Source organism: Nanorana parkeri, unplaced genomic scaffold (assembly GCF_000935625.1).
Source record: "Nanorana parkeri isolate BGI_ZX_2015 unplaced genomic scaffold, ASM93562v1 scaffold1733, whole genome shotgun sequence".
Taxonomy (NCBI): domain Eukaryota; kingdom Metazoa; phylum Chordata; class Amphibia; order Anura; family Dicroglossidae; genus Nanorana; species Nanorana parkeri.
The window spans coordinates 47,122-64,649 of NW_017308001.1; the positions used below are offsets into that span (position 1 = coordinate 47,122).

The following is a 17,528-nucleotide window of genomic DNA, read 5'->3' on the forward strand; positions in this document are numbered from 1 at the left end:
TCAATAGATCCTACTACTTTCTCAGTAGTAGGATCTTTGTTGACGTGATAAATAATTCAGGCTATTTGGTCTAGCAAGAGCCATCTGGGATAGCCATCTGGGTTGGTATTATAATAATAATAATAATATAAATAATGAGATAGTGAATAACATTAGTGGAGTGGGAAAAGTCTAGAAAGGACAGGAAAAATTACATCATCATTATTTGACAATAGATTGCAAAATACAGTAACCCATCACAACCAAACAACGAATAAAATGTGCCCTCTGTTCTGCTTATTTAATAATAAAGTATAAGAAGTGCTTATTTAATAATAAAGTATAAGAATATTCATATTCATATTCATATTCAAAGTAGTGTCCAGTCATCCACAACATCCCATTAGAATTCTAGTAGCTGAATGCAAACTAATTTCTTATTGGATGCTGAACACTACTGCTCATTACACTGAAGTGTTAAAAAAAAAAATCTTCTCTTCTATATGAAATGTTCACAATACCAGTATATTGCCATTATGATTCTTAGATACAACAATACATCCCTCTATTCAGTGGTGTATTTTGGTTTTGTGCTGCCCTAGGCAAGACTAAACTCGGGCACCCCCTCAATCTAAATTTGCCCCAACCCACCCTGTTCAGGACATGTAGGGTCACAGAACCTGGCCTTGGGGCGGCAGGGAGAGTAAAACCTGGCTCTGTACGTATATAAAAAAATAAAGACACAAAGGGCTAACATAACAGTGTTTTACTAAAGCACATACCTCAGACATGATGATAGTGCGGTATAAAAGTGATTACAGTCACAAGTAATAATTGGTCCTGGGCCTTTTGGATGAACAAAGGTTTTTAGCTGAGGCATGCATGGAATTATTATAGGCCAATCAAACAAGGCAAAAATGATTTGTTTCCTTATATGAAGGCAAACAACTGAGAAATTGTTTAAGGGTCAGACTTGTTCTCTTTGTTTGTTCATTTGTCTAAGGCTGGAACATAATACATTAATCTTTAGAACTGCAGTAGGCCTCCCAGAAATTAGTTGAAACCTATACTCCTTTATGTGCAACAATGTTATCAAGGATGCTGTGCAGCTTGACAGTTTCTTTAATAAATGTCAGTGGTTTTGAATGCTTTTTTGTGTGTGCCTGTATTGGAGAACAAGGTGTGATATTTTTGTTAGCTACAGCAATGATGGTAAGAAAGTCATCTAAAGGTGAAAGTTCAGTGGTAAATTACGTGGCTTTAGAAAGAATAGAAAGCAGGCAGAATCAACCCCAAGCTGTATATCTGGTATCTTTTCTCTCTGATATGGTTCTTAGGGTCTGACACTTTACTTAGAGCATAGGACTCTTGTTACTCCACAAAGACACATAGAAGTGATCATCTTGGCTTTAGATACTGAAACGACATTTGATAGGCTGGCATGATCTGAAGCCATGGGTGAATTAGCTTTTCAGGAATTAGACATTTCGGTATTTGTGCTGTCTGGATAGAAACACTGGGGTGTTTTCCTGACACTCAATACAACTGAAAGAGGAACTTTCTTTATTAACCCTTGCAGTGAGGCTACCCCCGCACTGCAAGGGTTAAGTGCTCGTTTGTGTCCTGGTGCTAAAATAGCAATTATGCCCACCCAAAGCTTCAAGCCGGCCAGCTGTCTGCAGCCTGTCTCCCCCATCCTGCAGCATTGGAATCTTCTTCAGCGTCCTCACGTCTATACACTGTGTATGGCATGTAATGATTTACGTGACCTTAGACCGCTGCAGAAGAGGTGGAGAGACTTTGGAATGACCGATCTAAGAAGAAGCCAACTCCGAGCTTTGGATGAGTCTAACTTTTTTTTAAAACAAGGACACAAACAAGCTTTTAATGCTTGCAGTGCGGAGGTAGCTCCTCTACAAGGGTTAATAAAAATATCTTTGGATTTCTTTTTTAAGGAGTAGTTTGGATGAGCTACAAAATGTCTTCAACATTAAAGAACAAATCCACCTAAATGTAACTAACTACTACTAGTTATACTATGACCTGGATAAATGAGAACCTTCACAGACACTTTCATTGGGATATTTTGCCGATTTCTGTTCTATCTTTTTACACGGTTATTCACAAAAGGGTGAAGAGTTTGGAGAAGGCAGGTGAAGTGGACAATCTAGGACAACATAGCTGATTTGGAAAGATTCTCCAATTCAGCTCACTTTCCAGTTCTGCTATGTTGTCCTAGATTGTTCACGTTTCTCCTGCCTTCTCCAAACCCTTCACCCTTTTGTGAATAACCCTCTTGTATCTAAATTTGTTCAGACTATATTGCTGGTAGAACCTGTCCTCTCTTTATCCTATTGGGTTAAAATGATGAGTCTTCCTTATTTCAGAATCTGTTGATTAAAATGACCGTTCCAACCTCTCTTTGGGTTAGTTCAGAAACCAGAAACTGCATCACAACTGCGTGCGTCTGCGCAGTTGCACTGTAAAGCGTTTTAATGCATTTGCAATGTGTTTGCAATGCATTTTTTTAACTGCACAAAAAAATGTTAATTAGGCATGTAGGTCACTTCCTTTTCCTGTCAGAGCATTTCCTATGTTTGTTTTGTTCGTTTGGGAGCTCAGTCATGCTTTCTTCATTGGCTGGTATGGTGCTAGTTTTGGTGCTATTCTTTGGAGGTGGAGTTGCGAGTGGAAGCAAAATTTTGCAGAACTTTCTGTTCGTAAACCAAATTGTTTGCGAGCAGAAGCATTCGTGAACCGAGGTATTACTGTATTTAGAGGAATAACAAATGTGGGTTAAAATTAAATAGGGATATAGCTTTTCTTGAGACATCAAGATAATAGAAATTTTATCAAAAGACATTTTATTCTTATATTTAGATGTCAGATTATTTTTTTATAATAGCACTCCCTTAGTGTCTCTATTGGGGAGTCCAGATTTTGTACCAGATAACCATGATCCATACTTCAGAACTTTTTTTTGTTAAAGCTGAACTCCAGCTTGGCGGGGCGGGTTGGGGGGGTTAGGGGTGGTTTTTTCTTCTGGTTCGAGAATTTTTTTTGTTTCAGGTGGTTGGCTCGCAGGCTAGGACTACGGCTGCTTTTAAGCAAGGCTATAGCTAGGTGCTGGAAGAAACCGGCCCCGCCAGAACTCTCCTTTTGGAAAAATTGGTGAATGACAACCTACCTCTGTACCAGGACACGTATGCCAACAGGGGATGTCCAGGGAAGTTCCATAAAATCTGGGATAGCTGGCTAGACTGCTCTAACTCGGCAGTAGACCTGGATGCACACTCTTAAGGGGGACCATTGCCCCTGTGGGGAGCTCTAGACCTGTCTGGTCCATGTCCGACCTGAGAATCCGGACGAGATAGGTGCCCCATTGTCTGGCTCACCCATCACATGACCTCCTGCCAAGGCCGGAGCCCCTGGCGGGTATATAGGAGGGCTGTGGGAAGGCCTGGCGAGCCCCGTTGGGGAATGATCCCCCACCTGTAATGTAGAACCAGAATTGCTCCTTGTTTTTTTTGTTTTCTTTGCCCTTCTGTTACTTCCTTTATTTTCTTTTTCACGGCTATTGAGGCTGTATTGTTATGTTAAATGCACTGCTATGCATGGTGCCATTAATGTTAGGCACAAATAGCGTGCACAGTTGTACTATTTGCTTGTAAAACAATAAATTATTTTGACAAAAAAAAATAAAAAGCTGAACTCCAGGCAAACTGCTAAATACACAGTTGAAATACAAATAAGGGAGCTGTTTTACCTGCTAAAGGATTTGTGTTTCTGGCCATCTAGTATTATAATTTACATAGCTCTGCCACATAGTATCACCATGTCTGCCAGCATGGGAGACCTGCTCTTTTGCTGCCACAGCTAAGTCATACAACTAGTTCTTGTCCATGTCCTCTGCTTATGTTTGTGCAGCAAAATGAGAAGCAGCAGACTAATCAGCTTATCTCTATGCCAGTCTGCTCTCTCTACCTGTCAGCATGTCCCTTATTGGCACTGTAGCATAACTGATGTTGGCTTAGTCTGAGCTCTGCTGTACAATATTCTGCAAGAGGCTGATACTAGATTAAATACAGGTACTTACACTGTTTGCATGTAAAAATAGCTTTATTAATATATTAATGAATGCAAAGCTGCATTAATGTGTATTTTATATATACCTGCAGTTCAACTTTAAAGGTGATTGTATAGCCACTCAGATAAGTAGTTTCAGCTGAATAACTTTCTTCCTTACCTATGCTTCAAAAACAAAAGAAGAAGGCAAATCAAATACAGTAGATGGAATTTAAAATCTATGGGACAATGCATTTTCAAATGTATCTACAATATTTTAAGGAGTAATACATGCAGTCATTTCCCTAAAAAATGCAAGACAACATGTTCATTATAGCTAATATCTGAAAGCGCTTATCAATTGGTCCATTTTAAAGGAAACCTGTATACCTGCACTGAGCGAAATATGCAGGCTTTCATTGCTGACTTGTCTTCTGAAAACACTAGTTGCCTGGCTGTCATGGGGAATGTATGGCTTTTGTTCTATCTTTTTCAATTCACAACTGGCATCCACAGGCCCTTACATTACAATGCTCTATCTGTCCTGAGATGAGACTCAAATTGTGAAATGCTCTGCCATCTTGTGGTGTGAAATAATATTACAATGAGGAAAGGTAGTAGACTGTACTGTATGTGCAGTAATACAATATAACACAGAAATCAATTGACTATGGGATCAATTTATCATGCAAGTTTCACCCAGGATCCACTCACTTTTTGACTTAAATGTCATGTTAAACTTTTGTGAATTGTGGGTGAAATTTGGGTGAATCTCGTATGAAAACATTGATAAATTACCCTTATGTCAATTGGCCATTTTGGAGTGATATATATATATTTTAAAACATCTTTACTTTTCTTTTCCAATCATATTTTAATTTATTTATCTGCAATCTTATATATACTTATACACATAAATAACTCTATGAAATATAAGGTGATCTTTGTTCCACTTTCTTTTGACCAACATACAGTATTTGTGTTACAATTCTTCTTACAATATTTAACACCTCTGCCACATATTACGATCCATACCTAAACACTTTTCAGTCAGTGTCCAGACATTGTTTGGCCTTGTTCTTTAACTCTTTTAGTATATCCCAGTGTCAACTAGCTTATATTTAGGTTTATCTTGCTGATGTGAATATAATATGATCCTGTATACAGTACAGTTATCAAAATCATCCAAGTATCACAATGTGCTAAAAATAACAATCCTTAATTTAAAGTAGCAGGGTTTTTTTCCAATAATGAATCCAGATCAAACAAATATACATTGCCCAGCAAAGTATTTCTTTACATTTTTTCCCTAAGCACTTATGGTCATCATGTTTCCAACCAGGTGGCTCCAACTCTCCAGCTCTGCTTCTCTGAATGTCCCGTCCAGTTCAAGATCACGATAGACATTGCAGTCTGCAGTAGCTGCCCATCCACTAGCTTGGAGGAGTGGGGAGCGGTGAGCAGGGTGGTAGCTTGCCTTGCTGTGTCCCTGTGTTTGTGGCGACACACACAGGTTACTAGCACATCCAAGGGTGGCTCCATAAGTCCCTGCAAAAGGAAAGGAGTCACATCAAACAGGAAATCAGTGCCAGTCCTCAAAGAACCAGCTCATTTCTTTTAGGAAGCGAAAACTTTTAACATCAAGAAGCAGCATTCATAATAAGTGATTTCATCAGCATTTGAAAAAGCTTAAACATATTTTTACTTTAATATCACTTTAATACAGGCAGCTAAAAAAAATGTGTTTAAAAGGAATCTATAATGAATTCTGGTCAATTATATTTTAATTGTTCAATTTGTACATGATCTTTCATATTTTTCATTTGCTTGCATAAAATAATTATTTTTAAAATGACAATTGACGCTGTACTTCCATTATACTTTGTTTGCAGAGGAAGCTGGACTTTCTAATAAGAAGGTGCAGCAGTGCCTGCTTTCTTTTTTTTACTGCCTCTCTGTAACTGACAAACCACACATCCCTAAATAGCATAGGCAGTGGAAAATGCTCTGTCATTCAGATGCTTCTGTTGCCCATATAACTGAACAGCAGGAGATCAAATGTAATTATATGCACTGTATAATAGTAAAACCACACATCAATTTTAAAAGGTAATTTTAAAATATTCAAATGCAGTATTTCATATTTAATGTTAAATACAATGATTATATATATATCTATATATGTACATATATATCTATATATATGTATATTTTTGGGTGACAATGCTGCTCCTGTATAAATACATCATAGTGAGTAAGTAATTTCACCCTAGGATAGGGAGTGTCATTGGCAGGATTTCCTGAAAATAAAGGACAAAAACCTGAAAAAAGAAAACTAATGCAGCCACCAATAAGAACTGGTAAGCTGCAATATGTTAAATGTTTGCTCTTGGGTTAGATACACTTAACAGCACTTCTGAACAGGTCTGAATCTACTACTGCTCGTACATCTGCACAACATTCACTTGTTTGCTACTGCCCAGCCTAGCAAGTCCATGGCATTTCAGTTTGGGCTGCACCATACAGGCGTAGCCCAGCTTCAAATTGTCATTGTCAATCATCAGGTTTAAGCACAAGACAATGAGCCACCAAAGAAAGCCTAGCAGATCCGAGCAATGGTGGCTGTAGTACTGCCAGGAAGTTTACCACTGATCAGCGTGGTGAAAGGGGGGGGCGGTGTTTGTGTGTGTGTGTGTGTGGGGGGGGGTTAAATGTGAACAGGTTTTGCACAAATAGCCTAATTTATAATGTAATCATTTACCGTTATCCTACCCTTTAAAAGCCAGAAATGATGAACCATTATTGGGATGAACTGATAACAGAGGACCACATAACCTGTACAATGCAGCAGGCAGGTGATACATATTATGGTCAGTAACAGGGGCTTAGATTTCAATCAGCAGGAGACATAATGCAAACAGGCCTAGTTGGTGACAGAAGGGCAGGCAATGAGTGCATACATAAACACAACTCTTTTCTCAATAAGAAGTCCCCTACTATAGTCATCTACAAAACAGCCACCAAAGATATGAGACCTCCACCAAAAATGATCAGACCCGCTAACTGTAATCTCACATCGACAACATTTTTTAAATTTATTTATGTTTTGTCAAATTTAAACCTCTTCATGCTGGAAGTGAGGAAATGTTTGGTGGTGATGGCAACATCGGCACTAAACTTTTTACTGTAAACTACCTAACAAGGCCTAGAGGCCACCACCTAAAATTGGTAGAGAAAAGATTTAACCACAAAGGGCGTAGGGGATTCTTTTGAGAGCGGTTACATTTTGGAACTCTCTGCCACAAGCAGTGGTATCAGCAGAAAGTATTGAATTATTCAAAAATCAATTAGATACCGTCCTAAGAGACCATAATATACAGGGGTACAGGTACACTTAAATACTAGACCACACAGGGACTCTTATTCACACGCATGCACAACAAACAAACACACACACAAAGGTTGAACTTGATGGACTTTCAAACTCAAATACTATGTAACTATGTTGTTTTTTTTTTACAGTGAAGGGACAATATTATCCACTTTTACTGTTGCCAAAAGTGACACATTTATATATATGTATTTATAAATTGGATTTCTATGGCTAACTGATGCCAAAGGGCCACTATGTCATTGCTAGCAAGCAGGCAGCTTGAGCTGCCCTAAATCCTTTGTTGCTAGGACACCATTGGTTCCTTAGCACTTAGCATTCTTTATTGCTAGGTTTCATGTGGCTTGAGGAACTTAGTTTCCTTCACTGCTATGATGCAGGCAGCTTGAGCTGCCTAGCGCCCTTCATTGCTACAATGCAGGTGGCTCAAGCCACCTAGTGTCCTTCGTTACTAGGATGCAAGCATTTTCAGCTGCCTAGCATCATAGCAACCTGTTGGTTGCTATGATGCTAGGCAGCTGAAAATGCCTGCACTTTTGCGCTAGACGGTGTACGCATGTACACATTGGTTGCACAAGCATTACATGTGTACGGTGCACCAGCACTTTTTATACAGGATCTTGCTGCCAGCTTCAAATGTGTTTTCATACGACCGTGTGCAAGAGACCTAAGACTGACTAAGGACAGAACATGGTGTACGTTTTTTTCCTCTATGGAGGAATCTTGTTGTATTGAAAAATATAAATAAACCATACATTTTTCATACAGCTTCAAGGGTCAGTCCAAAATGTATATTTTAATTAGATACTGTTGAGTTAAAGGGGTTGATTTACTAACCTTATAAACACACCACGAACGTGTATACACCTCTGCAGTGTGTTCCCTCCCAGCATGATCTATGGGTGGAATCTAAACACCTTTGTAATGTGTACACACCCAGCAGGTGTGTTGTGCAAAGCCCTGAAGGAATTCCAAGGTGATGTTGTGTAAATTAGCTCTATGTTGTGTTGCTTGCGTTGATGAATGCAAGGAATGTAAATGCATGCGCTAACCATTTTTGTCTAAACTGTGAAGCAGCATTATATATGCATCATGTGCATGATTTTTCCATATATGGCATTAGTGGAAATATGCTTTTAGAGACTTTTTGGTTGATAAATATACGTTTTGCTGTGTGAAAATCACACACACCTGGTGTGTGTGTGTGTTTAGGTTAGTAAATCACCCCCAAAGAGTCTGAAAGCTTTGTTATATCCCTGGGGGACCCGGGAGTGCATCTATTACAAGGTGGCCTAACTATTTCTAATGGATTTTTTACATTATTTTATATTATGGAGAATACAACAGAGAAGTGGGCACATGCAAATATGGGTGGGAACACCCTAAACTCCAAAGTGGGCAGGAACAAGACAAGCATCTGTGAAAAGGAATTCTTGTGGCTAGAGAACCAAGAAATTTAAGAAGGCAACAGAATTGAGCTGTAATTTAAATATCAGTTTTGTGTGGACTTGTCCTTTGGGCCCAATTACATCTGTGTGTCAACATATACACATACCGTGTTTCCCCAAAAATAAGACCTACCCCGAAAATAAGACCTAGTTCTCATCCTTCCCAGGGCCGGTGGTGGCATAAGGGGGAACTTTAAGAGCCGCGGGAGAGAATCAGCAGTGCTAACGAAGCCAGCGCTAGAGGAAGTGAGGTGGGACCGGAGAGAGCAGAGCTGCATAAGCTGATGTTTCCTCTATAGCACCGGCTCCTGTCACTGGCGGAGTGATACCAAATGCACTCCGCCTGTGAGGAATCGATAGTGAAAGCGCGCTTCGCTCATTCTGGCCAGCGATTGGTTACCAAATTGCTCTTGGAAAGGTACGGCACCCCTGATTGCCCTGACCACCCTATTCTTAACTTTGCCATTTTGGATTAACTTTTGATTGTTGTGCATTTAAAAAAAAAAAAAATAAGACCTACCCCGAAAATAAGACCTAGTGTGTTTTTTGAGCCAAAAAAAATATAAGACAGTGTCTTATTTTCGGGGAAACACGGTAAGTTAGCCATTGGCATAAATGGTGCTAGTTCGCACCTCTGTTCGCATCTTTGCTGCATGGACTATAGGGCCTACTGATGAGAATGGCAGCACATGGCAAAACATTATTGTTGCTAATGTATGCCAAATTACATGAAAAGATGCACAGATCGGTGTGAATGCAGCCTTTAATGATCTTCATTTTCTTAGCATTTTGGTTTGTTTGTGACAAGGGAAACATTAAACCCAAACTTACATGGCTGGATGTGTCCCTGGTTTATGATGCGGGTAAGCACACTAGGTGTATATGTCTCTGGTTCATGTCTGCTTAAAAATAATTGCTTTTATCTATGCAGCTTATAAATGCTGCCTGCTACAATGTGTCTCCCATTGCAATTATGAGAGAAATATATTTATGGTACTTGCTTCGATCATAAATACCACCTTGTGTGAATATGCATATTCTTTGATTAGGTGTTTGATTGATGCTTTGGCGGGACGAATGTAAAATCCGCCCATTTCTCTTCATTAGCCTCAGTACTTAGATCTATAGCCCACTGGGTTTCATAAGCCCTTTAGGAGTTTCCTCTTAGCCAGAGTAGTGTGAATCAGACTAGTAATTAAACCCTTGCGTATGTTTTAATGCTTACACAGTACTTCATACTGTCTTGGATTCCTAAACCAAGCATTTTTTTTATCTTGATTAGACGTTTTCATGTTTTTGACTATGCAGATTGAACAAATTTGCAGTTATATATTCGTATATCACACTGGAATAATTTTGTTTTATTAGAAAACACAGATTTTAATTGAGAAAATACCCATGCCATGAAAAGTATTTAAACAGACATGTCTTTGTGGATTTTGTATATTAATAGTACATCACATATACTCAATCGTTCCCATGCAAAGAGGATTTTTCTGTTTTGTGTGGAATTAAGCAAAGTTCAGTTCCTTCAACAAGTATTCCTTGCTGTCCAGATCTATTGGAGATCCTTTCACCCTCAGTATGGCCATGACAATTTTAGAGGAATGGAAGCAAAACCACTGAGCCCTTGGGGGTGATTTACTAACCTAAACACACATACGCACCAGGTGCGTGTGCAGTTTTACACAGCAAAACGTATTTATCAACCAAACACGAGCAACGTGTCAAATTTTCCGTTGCCGTGCCGTTATGGCGCGTTTTTATGTATTTACGTACGTGCGCGTCATGTAGCATGCGCCATAGGCTACACCCCGCTCTAATAGTGGCATGCAAGTCTCTAAAAGCATATTTCCACTAATGCCATATATGGAAAAATCATGCACATGATGCATATATAATGCTGCTTCACAGTTTAGACAAAAATGGTTAGCTCATGCATTTACATTCCTGCATTCATCAACGCAAGCAACACAACGTAGAGCTAATTTACACAACATCACCTTGCAACTCATGCAGGGCTTTGCACAACACACCTGCTGGGTGTGTACACACTACAAAGGTGTCTAGATTCCACCAATAGATCTCTCTAGTAGATTCCCCCTAAATATACTGTATGTGGAGAACTCAAGAAACTGATTTGCAGTAAAGCTGTAGTTACTGTAGTCCTGCATGGAGGAGATAGGGCCCTGGACAGCTTTGACTACCAATCATAGCAGATAAATCTGTTTGGATGACATTTGCAAGGCATTAGTGCAGCATATGACACAGGAAGCGAAGCCATATACATTGGGTCCCTCACATCTTCTCCAGCCAGGCAAGCCAGGAAGCCAAGAACAAATGTACCCCTACTCCACAATTGCTCACCTCTTTATGCCCTTAAGCCCTCTTTTACCAGTGCTCATCTCTGCACCCCTCTTCTTCACAGACAGTCACAAAATAAAAAGCTCTATGCAGAGGTTGTGGTGCTGAATTGTTTGTGAGTGTAAGGAGGGGGTAAATAGCTATCAAACACTGAAAAAAGCAATACCGGCGCCCCCGGTTTGCAGAGAAATCCGGCTGTAAAGTTCATTGGTACACCGTAGAGGCAGCTCCCACCGGTCAACAACGACCATCGATCTGGGAAACAAAAGCAACACAGAGCGCCTCCATAGTGTAAAACTTTTATTTGATGAGTACAACAGGCAAGTGAAAATGTACTTACACGAAAGCCAATGATCATAAGCGTAAAAGGAAACGATAAAATATAAAATCTCCAGCAGGGGAAGTCTGAGGGGATCTCCAAATCAGCGTCCTCTGCTCCTGTATGTTTTTTAAAAAGGTCTACGCGTTTCAGGGGCACGCCCCCTTCATCAGAACCTGAGGTAACTTTCCTAAGTCCTGTTCTTTTATTTATTTGGGAGACGACCAATCATAAAGGTTTAGTCTTTAACACATGTGTTTCAGCCAATCTCCAGTAATTGAGATTTTTGCTGACTTCCGTCTGACAAGCAGACAGCTGGTGTTGGTAAAGACTAATTTTTAACCTTTTCAGTTGGAAACATTACTATTTCTTGGTGTATAAAAAATATATATATATATCCCAACCAGATAATAGGTGTTTATATAATCAAGGGACTATTTTAATTAAGAGATTTCGAAGGAAACAAAAAAGAGGGAAGAAAAGAAAAGGATACAGAGCTTATTGGTATCAAGCTATCAAACACCCCCTGCCCTCTTCCTCATAGTGACAGTGACTCACATAAACTGAAGATGCTGGCGGACCACAGGTGGGCTGGCATGGGCATATGCTGAGCATGCAGCTTAAGGAGTGCTAGGGGTGGAGCAAAATGCCAGGCAGGAATGGTAGTATTGTACACAAGTAATATAGCAGGTAGTAGTGGTATCACAGTGGTGGCTGGCAGTCAAGTGGCTACCCATCTGAAACACAATCGCAACCTATAGTTTAAGAAATGTCTCTCTTAAGGTGCCCATACACCTGCCGATTATAGTATGATAATCGCGGGTGATCCCGCGATGGTACGATAATCGGCAGGTGTATGGGCAGCACGCGACCTCTTCTACTGTAAGGTCGCACGACATTCGTCTTCCGAGCACGCTTGAAACCTGCCGAAAATAGTACGATTTTTTGCGGGTTGGTGGCGTGGTCGGGGGGCGAAAGCCGCACGTGCCGGTGTGCGCAAGCGCACACTGCCTGCTCAGCACTGCAATCATGGGAAGCCCTCTCCTCATCGCAAGTACGATCTGCATGTCCAAGATGGGCAGATCGTACAAAATTTTAATTACCTTACAACCATCGCACAACGAAAGTCATGCAATGGTTGTAAGGTGTATGGCCAGCTTTACTGAGCCACACTTCAGAAATCTACATGAGTCATGCAAATGTAACCAGGAAATACTACTCAAGACTTAGTAAAGGTATTAGACAACAATCACCTGACAGTAACCGCTCTCTGCAGGGAGATGATTGGGAACTGAGCAATCGTCAGTATGTGATCACTCACTTCTCGATCAATAGAGCCAATGTGTGTTAGCTTCAGTGCCAGACATCAGCTCTAATTATGGGGATGAGAGTAATTCTTCTTTAACCAGTTGACATCCGCGGTGTTAAACCCCCTTCCCATCCAGGCCATTTTTCAGTATTCAGCGCTGCGGTAAATCATGGGCGGACATAAAGTAGCGTCCTCCCGTGACCCAAAGCTCAGTATATCGCGAGCACAGGTGGTATACTGAGACCACCGCAGCCAGGGCGGATCCCGACATTACTGTCCAGATCCACCCAGCCGCGTGAGTGACAGCTGGCTCTGCCTATCTAGAGGCAGAGCCAGCTGTACCCGCCCCCTCCCCCGTCTGTTCCGCCAGTCAGCGCTGGAGGATCGGACAGGGGAGGGGGAATCCCTGCAGGGAGCCGTGAGTGACAGTCACGGCTCTCTGCAGGGACATGATCAATAAGTGAGCGAGAGACAGTGTGCGTTCGCTCACTTCCCGATCTATTGAGCCACCGTTTGACAGTTTCATTGTCACACGTCGGCTCGAACTATGAGGTTGAGTGAAAATCACTCACCTCATAGTTCTCCTTTAACTGTTTAAATGAAAGGCTCATGAATGTGCAGGTAGGTTTTGGTTTTTAGGTGGCGTTCTGCTTTAATTAACCTGCCAACGTCAATAATAAGTCTCCACTGAGCAACATAAGCTCTCCAATTGCAGTGACGGTAAACTGAATACTGGAAGCTGGCCATTCCTAATCCTCCAGCAGGCACTGAAGCAATTCTGTAAGGTATTAAACAGCTTCTGTTTAGGCAAATTCCTTAAGGCAGATGCCCGTCATACTTCTTCTCTAAAACATTTGAGCAAACTTTAGTTTCCTACCTGGAGAAACTATGCAATAGAATCCTTAAATGTGTCTCGATTTCTACTTCAGTCTCTCTTTCCTTCATATTGATTATCTCTAAACAGGGTAAAGACCCTTTCACTAGTATGAATAATGGCACTTTTACATTTACTATTGCACTTCTAAATTTAGACTTAAAAATATCTTAGTAAAAAAGTAGTGGTTAAACTGGCCCAATGCTTCTATTATGACCATCATCATAAAGATCATGCTGTCTTTTTGATGCATAGGCAATGAGGAAACAACCCTAGGCACATAACTGACCCGATTGACATAATTAAATTAAAGAGGAAAATTGCCTTTTTAACGTCACTATAGTCTTTTCTTTGCCCCCATCAGCTTCAGTTACATTTCTACCTGTGACTTTCTGAGATCCCCAAAAACACTAGTTAAGGCTGCCTGCTGTAACCTTACTAAAACAGTAGGATTTTTTAGGTATCCACACTTTTGTGATTCACACTACACTTTTTTTTTGTTCTATTTCGGAATAACGTTCTGCTTAATGTATCGCATTCCTTGATCTCACTACCCAATGTACACAAACATATTAAGGGATTAAGTTAATTACTAGAATAAAAAATCAATAGCCTTCCTGCTTAACATTAATGCTGACACATTACATTTGCTGAAGAATAATTTCCCCTGTGTGTGAAAGTCAGATATAGCTGAATTCACCCCTCTTTTGAAAAACATTAAACATACACTATATTGCCAAAAGTATTGGGACACCCCTCCAAATCATTTGATTCAGGTGTTCCAATCACCTCCATGGCCACAGGTGTATACAATCAAGCACCTTGGCATGCAAACTGCTTCTACAAACATTTGTGAAAGAATGGGTCGCTCTCAGGAGCTCAGTGAATTCAAGCGTGGTACGTGATAGGTTGCCACCTGTGCAATAAGTCCATCCGTGAAATTCCCTTGCTACTAAATATTCCACGGTCACAAAGTGGAAGCAACTGGGAACAACAGCAACTCAGCCACGAAGTGGTAGGCCACGTAAAATGACAGAGCGGGCAGAGTCAATAGCTACAGACCTCCAAACTTCGTGTGGCCTTCAGATTGGCACAACAACAATGCGTAGAGAGCTTCATGGATTGGTTTTCTATGGGCGAGCAGCTGCATCCAAGCCTTACATCACCAAGTGCAATGCAAAGTGTCGGATGCAGTGGTGTAAAGCACGCCGCCACTGGACTCTAGAGAAGTGGAGACGTGTTCCCTGGAGTGACGAATCACGCTTCTCTGTCTGACAATCCGATGGACGTATCTGGGTTTGGCGGTTGCCAGGAGAACGGTACTTGCCTGACTGCATTGTGCCAAGTGTACAGTTTGGTGGAGGGGGATTATGGTGTGGGGTTGTTTTTCAGGTGTTGGGCTTGGCCCCTTAGTTCCAGTGAAGGGATCAGGCATCAGCATACAAGACATTTTGGACAATTCCATACTCCCAACTTTGTAGGAACAGTTTGGGGATGGCCCCTTCCTGGTTCCAACATGACTGCACACCAATGCACAAAGCAAGGTCCATAAAGACATGAATGAGCGAGTTTTGGGTGGAGGAACTTGATTGGCCTGCACAGAGTCCTGACCTCAACCCGATAGAACACCTTTGGGATGAATTAGAGCGGAGACTGTGAGCCAGGCCTTCTCGTCCAACATCAGTACCTGACCTCACAAATGTGCTTCTGGAAGAATGGTCAAACATTCCCATAGACACACTCCTAAACCTTGTGGATGCCTTCCCAGAAGAGTTGAAGCTTTTATAACGGCAAAGGGCAGGCCAACTCAATATTGAACCCTACGGACTAAGACTGGGATGCCATTAAAGTTCATGTGCATGTAAAGACAGGCATCCCAATACTTTTGGCAATATAGTGTATTTAGAAGACTTATTAGGTGGCCGTATCACCTCTATAGACATTACAATATTATCCAAGTTTTTTTGTTTCTTCAAGACTCTTGATATACCCGTATTGATGATACCTAAAAACATAACATACTGAAATTTATCTGGAACTAAATAAAACACAGGATACCCAGATCAGTGATGAATCCTTTGAATCTCAAGGGAGTCTGGTGGTGCCAGATAAAGTCTGCCTACCACCTTAAACAGCTTTTATTATGGGCCACCTTGTTTTATTTTTCACAGGTGGATGGAAACTGGAAATATTCCCTATCGGTAAGGAAATTTGATATACCATTGATACCACAAACCACCATTTCTCCATTTGATCATGCTCTCTGTATCTAATATCTATCTCTCTGTGACTTCATCCCAGAGGTTTACTTCATAATATATGAGATCATTCCCCTTTCCCCCGATATAGTATTCTTACTTACTTAGATTTTATTTATTTCATCTTCCATTTTATTTTTCCTTCTTTAACCGCCTTTTCACAAGGATACACCATCAGTACCACATCTTGCTTTTTAACTTTCAAACATGCTACTAATGAAATAGAAAGTTTTATTTGATCACACTGTCTTTGGCCATAACATAACATATTGTAATATTTAACAAGATATTTGTAAACTTAGACCTGATATCTTGGTGACAGTTATGGCCTTCCCAGAGTTCACTGTTGATTGTATATTGGTTTTAAGTGCAACACTGATGTTGCCTTAACCTTTACTGTAACTTAGCTTTCTGGCTCTTGCTTTATGTTTTTTTTAAAACTTCAATGAAAAGACAGCTACAACAAACCCAAAGCTAAAAGAAAAGCAGAACTAGGGAATCTTACCAAGAATTTTCCTGTTGATGTTGGAAGCCTACCACACCATACAGAAGAAAACAGAATAAAACAATAACTATGACATTTATTATTTAAGACAGGGCTGGACAAATCACACTGAGATAAAGGAGCTAGCCGAAAAGTTGGGAGCCAGCAAAATACATCTGGTCGCCATGGCAATTCATATTTCCCTATTAAAATTTAACTCACAATTTTACACAAATTTATAACCACTTAGTAAAGTGGATGTGTAAATATATCAGTAAAAATCCATTATTGATATTATCTTGTTTTGGACATTTACACACTCTCTACTCTACTAAAGGATAAATACTAGGGATGCACCAATACTGATACTGGTATCGGGGCAGATACTCAGCATTTGGGCGAGTACTCGTTCTTACCCATTGGTGTATTCTGGTTTGGGGCTGCCCTAGGCAAGACAAAACTCGCCCCCCCCTAAATTTACCCCACCCCTTCCTGTTTAATACTTTTTGCGTAACCTATAAATCGCTGGAACTGTGCAGCGGGGATGGAGAGGCTGTACCTGTGATCGTTCACCTGTCAAGCAGAATGTGCTGCAGGCACCACCAGGCAGCACATTCTGCTGTGTGGGGGAGGACCCTCTCCTCTTAGACCCGCCCCTTGGCCGCCGAGACGCAGAAGTGCACCAACTATGCAGGACTACAAGTCCCAGCAATACATTATATTATTAAGTAGGGATGCACCAGTGCCGATACTGGGCATTTTCACAAGTACTTGTACTCATGAAAATGCCCTGATACTAAGCGCAGATACCTGTGTTCTGTCGAGAACGCTGACCTAGTTGAATTTGCCGACCTCAGCATCTGCGCTTGCGCACAGACCAGTATTATCAAGGAAACATGCATTTATTGAGAAAGTATTTAGTTTAAATAATTAATTGTGACCGTTAATAATAGGCCATCCATCATTTACTGCCATGGATGGCCTATTATTAACGGTCACAATTAACAATTACAAACTAATACTTTGTAAATAAATGC

At 40.6% G+C, this 17,528-nt stretch overlaps 1 protein-coding gene across 1 annotated transcript in view; it reads left to right on the plus strand.

The window, feature by feature from the left end:
- Window positions 1–17,528, plus strand: part of AKAP6 (A-kinase anchoring protein 6) — a 196,528-nt gene that overhangs the window by 32,979 nt on the left and 146,021 nt on the right. The gene's annotated exons all lie outside the window — the stretch shown is intronic.